Genomic DNA, 14,366 nt, shown 5'->3' on the forward strand with positions numbered 1-14,366 from the left:
TTACAATAGTCCCCAAGATGTAAGCGAGGATTTCTACCCAAAATTCAGAACAACTTCATGTATCCTCCTGTTTTATTTACTTATTTAATTCAGCATAGACTGTAGTACTTGGATACTGATTAAAATTGCTTGTTGAAAGAATCATCAATCTTTTTAGACCAGTACAGTTCTAGTGTACCTTCTGTAGAGCGTGTGTGTGTCTAGAAATTATGCTCTTTTCACTCACTCTTGTAGGAGTTGCAAATTACATCATTGTTTTCAGTATATCATACATAACTTCCATGGTATGTGTTAACTGATCTGAAAGTTCACAGAGACGAAGCCACTGCAAAGAAGAGACATAACTATATCCATATTCTAACAATTTTAAGTGAAGACGAGGGTCAACATTTCAGCTACAGAAATGTAGACACTCACATGGGGCAGAAGGAACAGTCCATCCAAAACTTGAGCATCCCAAGGAATTCCTTTTCCCTAGGAAAAGGAAAGCTAAATATGAATCTATTTTATCATCTACAATATTTCAGACTACTTATATATATATATTTTTTACACATAATATATATTAAGGATCAGAAGGTATTTAAACTTAACTTATTATTATAGAATTTTCCCAATGAAAATGTGATTTTAAGAAACATAAAAATGCTTTGACTGAGTCTTTAAAATGATTAGAAACGGGGGTCTGATAGGTGACATTATTATGATATGATTTTATGTGTATAAGACTATGAAACAGTGCCTATTTTTTTCACTACCTTATCCTGACACCTTTATCCATGTTTATTCACCTATTTAATTCAATGTAGAGTGTAATACTTGGATACTGATTAAAATTGCTTGTTGAATGAGCCATCAATCTTTTCAGTCCACTATGCGTCATGCCCTACATTTGATGAGTTAACCTCTGTCTTCAGAAACTACCGTCAGTTTGATTTTTTTTTCTTTTATTGCATCTTCTTTTTATATAAGGTTTTCTCTCATTTTTTGGACTTCTGTCTAAATTATTCCTTTCTGTTCAAGTAGGATAGTACATTTGAATATCCCTAGGTCAAGAAGGTTTCCTGGAGAAGGGAATGGCTACCCACTCCAGTATTCTTGCCTGGAGAATTCCATAAACAGAGGAGCCTGGTGGGTTACAGTCTATGGGGTCGCAAAGAGTCAGACATGCCTGAGCCACTAACACTTTCATTTTTTCACACAGGGTAGTACATTTGAAAATCATACTGAAACTCAGGTTCAAAAAATAGCCAGAAGAAGTCAAAAAACAGAATTTGCAATCAAAAATACAGTGTTCTTAATTCATTGAAATATTTTTTTTATTCTTAACTTTGCTTTTCTTTGTCAAATGGAGCAAGATTTTATGAATCTTAAGTGGAATTATCAATGTAAAATCATATTTAAAGTAAGAAATATTAAAGCTATTCAAATCCTACCCAAGTTACGCTTAGTTTTACAAACTCAATCTCATCAAAATTTTTCTTCTCAAATCTTGCAATGTCCCAGCTGGTTTCCAACTTCCGGAAACCTTTAGATACTACTACTACTACACTCAGAAAGAAGAACCACTAAATTGTTCAGGTTATGTAGCCGCTTTTGTTTTTATCCAAATAACTCATGTTTGCTTTCCTGGTCTTTCCACTGTGTGAGGATTATAATAAGCATGTACATTATCTATCATTAAAATGTACATGGTGCTATTGAAAGCAAGTTTGTAAAATCAAACTGAAGATAGGAAATAAAAGTCTAAAATTGGTGACTCCAGAAGTCTAATTCCTTGTGTGCTGCAGTCCATGGGGTCACAAAGAGTAGGTCACAACTTAGCGACTGGACTGAACTGACTGAACTGAATTCCTTATTTAAAGTTTCTAAAGATTAAAATGAAAACATAGCAAAATCTCTTTCATATTGTCAGATTCAGTTTCCATAAAAGTTATTTTTAACAAACAGGATTTGATGTAAATAGGGTGCAAAATCCTTTTAATAAAGTTCATTTACTATCTTATCCCTTAGTTATATACAATTAATTTTAATGAGATATCCCCAGATTTAATACATGCAAACTTCTTAAATACATACTTAACACATAGCAATCACTTAATAAAGGTTAGCATTTAAATTATTATGATAGTGATGCAGAGGTAGGTAAACTTTGATATACTGGCCCACTATATTATAAAGTACTTTTGTAATTGTTTATTTGATAATATAATGATGTGGGTCAGAAAAGTAAAAAGGCTATCTGAATCAGGGTTTTGAAATTAAACAACAATAACAACAAAAGTTTCCTTGCTAAATTTTCTGAAATGAGTGTTTTTTGCCTGATGTTACATATAAATAGGAACATTTAAAACTAAATTCAACATTGGACAAAAATGAGGCATGCTTACCTGTTTATATTAAAGTCAAATATAATCCTTACCTTTATTAATTGAGTTATTGAGTAAAAAGCTGATAGAAACTGTGAGGGGTTTTTTTTTTTTTTTTTTTTTTGGCAATTAGGTAATTCCTCATACCAAGAATTTGATACAAGGCTTAACCGCCCTCTAAAATATCTTCCATCTTCGTAACAAATAGGGCTCTTTAAATAGGAATTATTCTTACCCTTGGGATCAGCTTCTTCCCCAGGTCACTTCCTAATTGAGCTAAACCTTTCTGCCTGTCTCTCAAGAAGTTTGGTACAACAAGCAAAATCATACCTGTCTATACCACTTGTTCTATTAATTATTTCTCTTGCTGTATTTTGTAATTATTATGATATATTATTTTTATAAAATAAAGATAGTATAAAAAGATGTAAATATACAATGTCTTACAGGGAATTTTATTTTTCTGATATTCAGTATTCTATAGTAAGAAATTCAGGACTGTCAGGGGCAGTTGTGTCATCTTCAATATAGATCTTCCATCTCTCCGTCCACATGAGCTAGGTAGTCCTTATCGCCTCCCAGACTACAGGCGGATACAAAAGAATGCTCACTTACTCCTTTTTAGATGTACAAACTGGAAACAGAATACTGAATTTCCAGGCATGATCCTTCATATCAACATTAGTTACAATATCACACTAAACTGGAAGAGAGGACGGAAATATTTCTAGCTGTGCTGCCATATCTCTGGCCAAGACTCCCATTTCTATCAACTGTGCTCAGTTGTCACAAACTAAAGCTCCAAGAACTTACTGTATTTTTTCCTCATCCAAAGATGCCCTCAAGTTAATTGTGGCAACTCTCAGTACAGAGACTATAAGGTACAGTATTGTCTGTACCACACACCACAAACAAACACACACAGACACAAACTTACAAAATACAATGGAGAAAAATATTAGATTTAACTATAGGAAGTAGAAATAGATTTATATTCTTATGAAGATTAATAAAGAGATAATTTAGAAATCTGATGCCCTGCATTGAAAGCTATTCAAAAGTTATATATATACACACCAATTTTGAATTATATCATTTTGTAATTTGTTTTATTTAACTCTAACAATTGAAATACATGTGTAGCATAATCTCCTTTTTGTTTTCATTTGCATTTTGATAATGACTAATGACAGTGACTATCCTTTATGTGATCATTTGACTTCTGCTTATCTGCTTTAGTAAAATATCTGTTTAAGAGTTTTGTATATTTAGTGGACATTTATATTACTTCCATGTCCTGCTTGTTGTAAGTAGTGCTGCAGTGAACATTGGGGTCCATGTGTCCTTTTGAATTATGGTTTTCTCAGGGTATATGCCCAATAGTGGAACTCTTGGGTCAATGGCAGTTCTTCCTTTTTAGTTTCTTAAGGAACCTCCATACTGGTCTGCACAGTGGTTGTATCATTTTAAGTTCCCACCAACAGTGCAAGAGGGTTCCCTTTTCTCCATACCTTCTCTAGTGTTTTTTGTTTGTAGATTTTTTGATGATGGCCAGAGAGCTAGTGGGAATCTGACAAGGAGCTCAACTCAGTGCTCTGCAGTGACGTAGATGATGGGATGTCAGGGGTTGGAGGGAGGGGACGTAGCATACATATAGCTAATTCACTTCATTATACAACAGAAACTAGCACAATATTGAATAGCAATGATACTCCAATGAAGGAAAAAAGAAAAATCTTGTATGCTGATGTTAGATTGCTTCTTTTCTTCCTGTCGGTTTTGAGAGTTCTTTGCATAATCTTTCTATACATTTCTTATGTGAAATGTGTGACTTTCAAATATTTTCCTTTTTAGCTTGTATTTTCTATTTGGGCTTCCCTGATAGCTCATGTGGTAAAGAATCTGCCTGCAATGCAGGAGACCTTGGTTTGATTCCTGGGTCAGGAAGATTCGCTGGAGAAAGGATAGGCTACCCACTCCAATATTCTTCAGCTTCCCTTGTGACTCAGCTGGTAAAGAATCTCTCTGAAATGAGGGAGACCTGGGTTTGATCCCTGGGTTGGGAAGATCCCCTGGAGAAGGAAAAGGCTACCCACTCCAGTATTCTGGCCTGGAGAATTCCATGGACTGTATAGTCCATGGAGTCACAAAGAGTAGGACACAACTGAGCGACTTTCACTTTCACTTTATATTTCTGAAGACGATTAGGACAACTTACTCTTCCTTTAGAGATCTTTCAAAAGCATTTTGCTGACTTTATCTTCATGATAAAATTTTAGATGTAGGAGCTTATTAAGACTGTATGAATATTCAAAACAAAAATAGATTGAAAATAAGTACTTATCAGTACATATACAGGCATTATTAATAATGTCTCTTGAAATCATTTTTATCTTTGGGCTACTATTTCAAGTAATGATGGAGGGGTCATACTTGTTATGAACCAAGTTATAAGAAAAGTTCAAGGCCTGCAGGTTTAACAATGCTTTTACATGTCAGAATTATACAATAACAAAATTGATTACAAAATGAAATATTATTTAAAATGTAAGAGATTTGTCTAACAGTTGCTTTCAGATCATCAAATTCCTTGCTGTGGAATATCATAATTATGAAAGCCACACTTACAGAAACATGCAATTCTTTTATTTGAAATATCAATAGGTCATTCCAGGGCCTTTCTTACTATTCTTCCCATTGACATTGTGGATATATTAAATTCTTGCAAAATGCTTATGAAATGTGTCTATATTCACAGCTGTCTACATCCACAGAAGTTCAGAAATTGGATGAAGTTGGGTTGAATGCACACACAGAAAAGAAAAGCACACTTCCCTTGGCACATCCAAAATGTCAGTCATAACCCACACATTAAAAGTATTAAAACCTGATACTATTCAGCTGCTAAAAGGAATGAAGTGATGTCATTTGCAAAAACATGGATAGATCTAGAGATTGTCATACTGAGTGAAGTCAGACATAGAAAGAAAAATATCACATGATATCATTTACATGCAGAATTAAAAAAAAAAGATGTGACGAACACACTGCTATATTTAAAATAGATGTTGAATGAAGACCTACCTACTGCACAGGGAGTGCTGCCCAATATTATGTAACAATGTAAACAGGGAAAGAGTTTGAAACAGAAAAGGTACATGTATATGTGTAAGTGAATCACTTGCTTTACACATGACATTTTGTGAATTTAGGGAACAGCACTATTTCCATGACATTGTGATTCCTGCTTTCCTAAATTTCAGAAACAAAACTACTATCGTTTTCTCCATCTAGATCGTCATCTTCATCATCACCATTATAATCCTCATCCTAGATTACATTACAGACTATAAATAAAAGTATATAAACATACTAAACATTTAATTAGAAGGTATATATGCATATCAGTTCAGTTCAGTCGCTCAGTCGTGTCCGACTCTCTGCAACCCCATGAATTGCAGTACGCCAGGCCTCTCTGTCCATCACCAACTCCTGGAGTCTACCCAAACCCATGTTCATCGAGTCGGTGATGCCATCCAACCATCTCATCCTCTGTCGTCCCCTTCTCCTCCCGCCCCCAATCCTACCCAGCATTAGGGTCTTTTCCAATGAGTCAACCCTTCGCATGAGGTGGCCAAAGTATTGGAGCTTCAGCTTCAACATCAGACCTTCCATTGAACACCCAGGATTGATCTCTTTTAGGATGGATTGATTGGATCTCCTTGCAGTCCAAGGGACTCTCAAGAGTCTTCTCCAACACCACAGTTCAAAAGCATCAATTCTGTGGCACTCAGCTTTCTTCACCGTCTAACTCTCACATCCATACATGACCACTGGAAAAACCATAGTCTTGACTAGATGGACTTTTGTTGGCAAAGTAATGTCTCTGCTTTTAAACATGCTATCTAGGTTGGCCATAACCTTCCTTCCAAGTAGTACGTCTTTTAATTTCATGGCTGCAGTCACCATCAGCAGTGAATCTGGAGCCCAAAAAAGTAAAGTCTGACACTGTTTCCACTGTTTCCCCATCTATTTCCCATGGAGTGATGGGACCAGATGCCATGATCTTAGTTTTCTGAACGTTGAGCTTTAAGCCAACTTTTTCACTCTCCTCCTTCACCTTCATCAAGAGGCTCTTTAGTTCTTCTTCACTTTCTGCCATAAGGGTGGTGTCATCCGCACATCTGAGGTTATTGATATTTCTCCCGGCAATCTTGATTCCAGCTTGTGTTTCTTCCAGCCCAGTGTTTCTCATGATGTACTCTGCATATAAGTTAAATAAGCAGGGTGACAATATACAGCCTTGACGTACTCCTTTTCCTATTTGGAACCAGCATATATGCATATAGACACTATGAATAAAATGAATAACTAAACCTAGTACATCATATTTACTGCCTAGATATTTAAGGAAGCAAATGGACTGAGAAGTGAAATATAACTAGCTTCACGATATTGCCTTATACACATGTGTACTATTATAACTAAAACAACGAAAGAGCATAACTGTCCAAAGAACTGCCAGCAGAATTATTCTCTAAATGAGTTGCTGATTGTGTGTGTGTGTGTGTGTGTGTGTGTGCACTCAGTCGCTCGGTGGTATCCGACTCTTTGGGACCACATGGAGTGTAGCCCACCAGGCTCCTCTGTTCATGGAATTTCACAGGCCAGAAGACTGGAGTGAGTTGCCATTTCCTATTCCAGGGGATCTTCCTGACCCAGGGATTGAACTCGTGTCTCTTGCATCTCCTGCACTTGCAGGCAGAATTTTTACCACCCTGCCATCTGAATGGAATTGGGAGGATACCTGTTAATGATTCTATTGACAGATGCTCATTTTCCTTGTAAATATCAGTTCAAAGGTTTAAAAATTATATCACTTAGAGAAGGCTAAAAATATGGAGGACTAGGCAAGGCACACTAATGTAAACGCAATTGTGGAAACTTTGTGTAATTCTGAAAAGAACTTCTAACATTTTCTTCATATTAAAAATGCATATATTTTATTTTTAAAATATGAATTACATTGGGGTAGTTTGGAAGGCGTGATGAAATAATTCAAAGTAGATTATTTTGGGGTCAAAATTGGTACATAGAATATAGAAATATGTACAAAGTAAAAGTGTTGAGACAAACAGGGAGATTCTTCTATAACATGCAATTAGGAAAAGTGCTCACTACATGAAAGATTTTATTTTATTATGATTATTGAAGTAAGTCCTCATGAGGGTACAGTGGGCTGAATAAACATACTCCTAGTGTCTAATGATTCTTTGAAGTTTCTAGATTTTGCCCGAAGTCTGACATAGGGCAAGGTAATATGCATTAGTTTATTCATTTGTTCAATTCCTCCTTCAAATAGTCATTACTTGACTGCTACTGGTCAGTTCCATGCAATTGAATCAAAAAATGCCAACAATAGAATTGGAAAAATAGAAGCTGTGATTTAGGTAAAGAATCTTGCATGTTTTAAGGTATATTTAAGCCAAAAGTCTTAAGAGCTTGAATTCTGTTTTTTCATAAAGTATGTCATGAACATTATTCTTTATTCACAATAAAGGATTATTAAGGTATGAAATATTGAAGACACTTTGACTAATTAGCCCGCCAGGCACCTCTGTCCGTGGGGATTCTCCAGGCAAGAATACTGGAGTGGGTAGCCATTCCCTCCTCCAGGGGATCTTCCCAACCCAGGGATCGAACCCAGGTCTCCCGCATTGCAGACAGATGTTTTACCATCTGAGCCACCACGGAAGCCCAATAAATATTTAAGCACAGACAACTGTGGGTTATTTTAAAATATCTAAAAGTACCTTATAAGCTAGAAATAGTTAAGTTTTTAAGGGAAAATATAGATATTTAAAATCTTTCTCTGATAACTGTGCGACAGACAGCTAAAACATTTATAAATATACTCATCACACTATATTTATGTTTTCAGTCACTCAGTGGAGTCCAATTCTTTGTGATCCCATGGACAGCAGCGCGCCAGGCTTCCTTGTTCATCACCAACTCCTGGAGCTTGCTCAAACTCATGTCCATTCAGTCGGTGATGCCATCCAACCGTCCTGTCCTCTATCATCCCATCTCCTCCTGCCTTCAATCTATATTTTAAGTAACAATTTTCTCAATGCTGCAATCACATCCTTGTTCCGAAGGCTGTATATCATGGGATTGAACATCGGAGTCACTATGGTGTAGAACAGAGAGAGGAGTCTGTCAGTTCCTGCAGAATGACTGGATTTGGGCCTTAAGTAGGTAACGGTAGCAGATACAAAAAATAAAAGCACAACCAACAGGTGAGAAGAACACGTGGAGAATGCTTTGGCTCTTCTGGCTGTTGGCAACCTCAAAATAGTGCAGATGATTTTACTGTAAGAGGCCAGTATTAATATAAAAGGCACTGCAGCAACCAGCAAAACTACTACATGGACTGAGAGCTCATGTGCAAAAGTGTCTCTGCAGGCCAGCTTCAGAATGGGGGGAATGTCACAGAAGAAGTGGTTAATCTGGTTCGAATGACAGAAACGCAGAGAGAAGATCTGGCACATTTGCCCTGTCTGCACTGGGATTCCACTGACCCAGGAGCCCACAGCCAGCTGGAGGCACGTCTTTGGGGTCATGACCAGGGGATAGTGCCGAGAGTCACAGATGGCCACACAGCAGTCATAGGCCATCACCGCCAGCAGGAAGCACTCAGTCATTCCGAGGATAAGGAAGAAGCACATTGGGCAGCACAGTCCAGGATAGATATTCTTCTGTCCTGAGTCCAAAGGTTCACCAGAATCCTAGGCAGAGTGACGGACACGTAACAGATTTCCAAGAAGGAAAAGTTTGCCAGGAAGAAATACATGGGTTTGTGCAGTGCTGGGTCAAGCCTAGTTAGTATTATTATGAGACAATTTCCAGTTAAGATAATGACGTAAATGATGGAGAACACCCCAAATAATAGCCCTTGGAGGTTTCGAAGATCAGAAAACCCAAGTAGTACAAATTGTATCACTGTGGACATGTTGTCTTCTGCTTCCATCTCTTCATATTTCATCTGTGGGAATGATTCAATCAGAAATATCGTTATTTCATTTTTTCACTTTTGTTTCCTTATGTATAAACAGGATGCTATATCCTCTTATTTTCCCAGTTCCCTATAAAAACAAAACCTATTACTGATAAAATGTGTGACAGTATAGTGAAATATATTTTTCATTAATATTAAATATATTTTTAAGAAAATAAATCTCTTCAGTCTCTTATCTATCATGGGTTATCATATATTTTTTTATATCTAAGCTCATGTGTTTATAATGTATATGTCTTCAATTAAACAACAAAAAATGCAAAATATGAATTTGTATTCAGTTCTATCAGTCATTTCCTTATTCTGGCTGATCTGTTTTGCTCCTTACCTCTCAATTCTGTTTTTAATCATTATCAATGTGAAAGTAATTTGGTTGCACAATTAAATTATTTGTAAGCCATCTAAGAAATTTTTAGGGGCAACTGCAGTTATTTTTTTAATTTTTTTATTTTTTAATGGAAGTATAATAGCTTTACAGAATTTTGTTGGTTTCTGCCAAACATTGACATGTAGTTAATTTTTAAAGTGATAGTTTACCTGCTGCTGTTTACTTTGGACATTTGCATATTTAGGCCATTTTATCTGAAAACAAAATTCACACGTTGACCAATCAGTATTATGGGATGATAAATATCATGTAATAATATTTAAAATGATGCATTTCAATGTAGGGTCTATAAAAACAGCAGTCATAATTTATATTCAGATTTTTCAGTCAGAAGAAAAGGAACTAAACTCATCTTCCTGTTCAGGAACTCTAGAGGTAAGAGGCATGTTCATCTATCACTTCTGTTCAAGCAAGCAATTCCAACAAGAATGTTCACCCCTCACACACTTATTTTAAGAGACATCAGCCCAACTCACCTCTGAAATCTTCCTAAATTACCCGCTTCTTCTATAATTGCTATTGTTCTGCTAACCATTTAATACATTCGTTCCTTTTTTTGTTATGTGTGTGTCTGTTAGTTCAAGCATGAGAATGCATTGAACAGAGATTGCCCATCTTTATGTTATACTTTTCTTACTGCTATAATTAGATTATAAATTTATTTGGATATTCTATACATTTTTTGTACAAGGCTTAGCATATCTCTTCCAGAAAACTTGATATACTAACTGCTTGAATAAATTAAAAGTGAATCAGTTTGATTGTTATTTTTTCAGAATAGTCCCCAAGGTTTAAGCAAAGGTTCCTACCCCAGATTCAGACCTTTTCTCCCCCTCTCTCCTGCGAGAGTTCCACCATGCCTTCAGTGGTGTGTGTGTACGAGAGTTGCTGTTATTCAGTGGCCAAGTCCATCTCTTTGCGACCCATGAACTGCAGCATGCCAGGCTTCCCTGCCCTTCATTATCTCCCTGAGTTTGCTCAAACTCATATCCATTGAGTCAGTGATGCCATCCAACCATTTCATCCTCTGTCGCCCCCTTCTCCTCTTGCCTTCAATCTTTCCCAGCATCAGGGTCTTTTCCAATGAGTTGTATCTTTGTATCAGATGGCCAAAATATTGGAGCTTCAGCTTCAGCATCAGTCCTTCCAATGAATATTCAGAGTTAATTCCTCTAGAATTGGCTAGTTTGATATCCTTGCTGTCCCAGGGACTCTCAAGAATCTGTGTTAGAAATTATACTCTTTCTACTCACTCTTTCACAGTAGCAATTATTTCATTGTTTTCAGTATGTTGTGTGTAACTTACATACTATGTGTTAATTAATTTGAAAGCCAGTAAATCCCTGCAAAGGAAACACACCTATATCCATATCCTTAAAGGATAATAAGTGAGGACAGTGGTCAAGTTTCAGCTACAAAAATGTAGAGATACATGAGGCAAAAGCAACAGTCCATATAAAACTTGAGAATCCTGAGGAATACTATAACTTAGAAAAGGAAATTTAAGTAGAAATTTCTTTTACCATCTACACTATTCCAGACTATATACATACTAAGGAACTGAAGGTATTTGAACCTTGCCTCATTATTATACAATTCTCCCAAAGAAAATGCTATTTTAAGAAATATAAAAATGCTATAAATGTGTGGTTAAAAACGATCAGTAACAAGTGACTGATAGGTGATATTACTAAGAAATGGTTTCATCTGTATAAGTCTAGACAACCATGAATATTTTTTTACTACCTCATCCTGACACTTTAACCATGTTTTACTCACCTGTTTAATTCAATGTAGATAATAGCACTGGGACACTGATTAAAACTGTCTTGTGGAATGAATCACACTTTTTTTTTTCAACTAGCTTGTATCATCCACCTACATTTGATGAGCTAACCGTTGCCTTCAGAAACTGTCATCTGCTTTCTTCTTATCGTATCTGCTCTTTATGTAAGGTCTTCTCACAATTCTTATTGTTCCCCTCTCTCAATTATTCCTACTGTTCAAGTAGTGTAATGCATTTGAAATGCATACTGAAATAAAATATTTCCAGAAAAAGAAAGAACAACAGAACTTGATAGCAAGACTGTAGTGAAATCTTGTTTTGCCTCAATTTTTATTTGTCAAATGGAACCACATTTTATGACTGTTAAGTGGAATTATCAGTGTAAAGCCATTATTTGCAAAGTAAGAAATATTATAATTTTTCAAATTCTATCAAATTGGACTTATCTTCAAAACTTTAAGTGTTAGTTGCTCAATCGTGTCCGACTATTTTGCCATCCCATGGACTGTAGCCTGCCAGGCTCCTCCGTCCAAGGGTTTTTCCAGGCAAGAATACTGAAGTGGGTTGCCATTTCCATTCACAGGGATCTTCCTGACCCAGGGATCGAACCCCGGTCTCCTGCATTGCAGGCAGACTCTGTGCCATTTGAGTCACTAGGGACCACACTTCTGAACTCTATCTCACCAAAAATTTCCCTCAAATTATGCCACATATGTTCTGGCCTCTGTGACTTCTAGAAACTGTTGGGTCCTTCTATTATACTATTCAGAAAGAAAAAAAAATTAGCTAATTCAGCTATATGTAGCAACTTCTTTTACTCAAATTATTCAATTTTTTTTTTATATTTCCACTAAAACAATGATTTCCTTTGCTGTGGGGGTTATTATATTAAGTGTAGGTGGTATGTCATAATTCATTTATTACTATTGACAGCAAGTTTATAAAATCGAATTGAACACAGGAAATAAAATCTAAAATTGATGAATGAAGTACAGAAACCTTTTTCTTTTAAGGAGAATTCTCCAAAGACAAAAAGAAAACCTGGCAATATATATTTAATACTTTCAGATTCATTAATCATAGAACTTAATTTTAACAAGCAAATGATTCCCTTGGTGTTAGTAGGATGCATACTCATTGTAATAAAGTCCATTCTCTTATCTTACTCCTTAGTAATATACAATTAAAATTTTAAGAGCTTGAATATATACAAACTGTTTAAAAGAGGTATAACACAAAGTGATCAATTAGTAAATACTCACAGTTAAGATGATAATGATGATGATGAAGATGTCAGTAATATGATATATTGGACCATTGTATTACAAAATACTTTGTAATTTCTCATTTGATAATATAATGATGAGAATCAGAAAAGTAAAAAGCTGTGTGAATTAGGGTTTGAAGTCAAACAACAACAATTACATGCAACAATTTCTTTTTTAAATTTTCCAGAATAAGTGTTGTCTTTCTGATGCTAATTATATACAGATATATATAAAAAATAATTTGCAACTGGACAAAAATGGTTCATGCTTACCTGTTTAAATTGATATCAAATATAATGCTTACCTTTATAGATAGAGTGAAAAGACAGAGAGAGAATGAGAGTTTTTCCCTCATAGTTAGATAATTCAGATTTATTTAAAACAGAGGTTAATTGGCATCTAATATATGTTCTATTGTTTTAACATGTAGAGTTCTTTAAATAGGAAATATTTACTCTTGGGATCAGCTCCTTCCCCAGGTTACCTACCTCCTAATTGAAATAAACTATTCTCCCTGCCACTCAAGGACTTTATTACAACAACCAAAATCATATCTGCTCATACCACTCCTCAAAATTCTCTACCTCTCTTATGGTATTTTGTGATCATTAGGAAATATACACAATGTAAAATCAAAAGTTTATGATTATGTATTACTTGTGATATGAAATGAAGATGTTCTTAAAAAGGATGCAATTATACAATGTTTCAAATTGAAGATAACTTAATTTTTCTGAAGTAGGAAAAAATTCAGAAGTAGGAAATGCAGGGATGTTGGGGGCAGTTATGCCATCTTCACCATGAATCTTGTCTACACAATCACACAGTAGCAAGGTGTGCCTCTTAACTTCCCAGACTACAGAAAGGGAGCTGGTGATCACAGGAATCAATCACTAATTCCTTTTTTTGATGTACACTCTGGAAACAGCATGCAGAGTTTCCAGGAATAGTCCCTCATCTCAACTTTAGTTGCAAGATCACTCCAAGTAGGAAGAGAGGATGGAAATATTTCTAGCTGTCCTGCCATGTGACCGGCTAAGATTCCCTATTTCTTTGGTTAACTTCCCTCACTTGGAACAACCTGAAATTCTAAGTAGTTCCTGGATAAACTTCTCAGTCAAGGGTGTTCTCAGATTAATTGTGAGGATTCTCAGCAGTGGTTACAATGTAACAGAACAATTACTCGCTATCACCTCTTACACACACACGCACACAAACACACTCACAAAATACAATGTAAGAGAATATTAGACTTAACTATGGGAAGCAGGAATACATTTGCACCTGTATAAAGATTAAAGGAAATTTGAAAAAAGCATATTTTAGAAAATCATGCCAATGCATGGAAATCGATCACTCTTCAAGGGTTATATATTTATATAACATAACAATGTTTAGTTATTACTTTGTGATTTATTTTAATTTAATTTAATTCTAGCCATTAAAATACATAAAAACATAAATTATGTTTAGCATA

At 35.5% G+C, this 14,366-nt stretch overlaps 1 protein-coding gene and 1 pseudogene across 3 annotated transcripts in view; one reads left to right on the top strand and one right to left on the bottom strand.

Moving 5' to 3' along the window:
• The window catches only part of LOC145507595 (uncharacterized), a 77,663-nt gene that overhangs the window by 20,590 nt on the left and 42,707 nt on the right, over positions 1-14,366 (top strand). The window lies entirely within an intron of this gene.
• LOC145507572 (olfactory receptor 10AG1-like) lies at positions 8,428-10,790 on the bottom strand (annotated as a pseudogene).

Source organism: Giraffa tippelskirchi, chromosome 1, assembly GCF_054371585.1.
Source record: "Giraffa tippelskirchi isolate mGirTip1 chromosome 1, T2T-mGirTip1v1.2.pri, whole genome shotgun sequence".
In the NCBI taxonomy this organism is placed as follows: domain Eukaryota; kingdom Metazoa; phylum Chordata; class Mammalia; order Artiodactyla; family Giraffidae; genus Giraffa; species Giraffa tippelskirchi.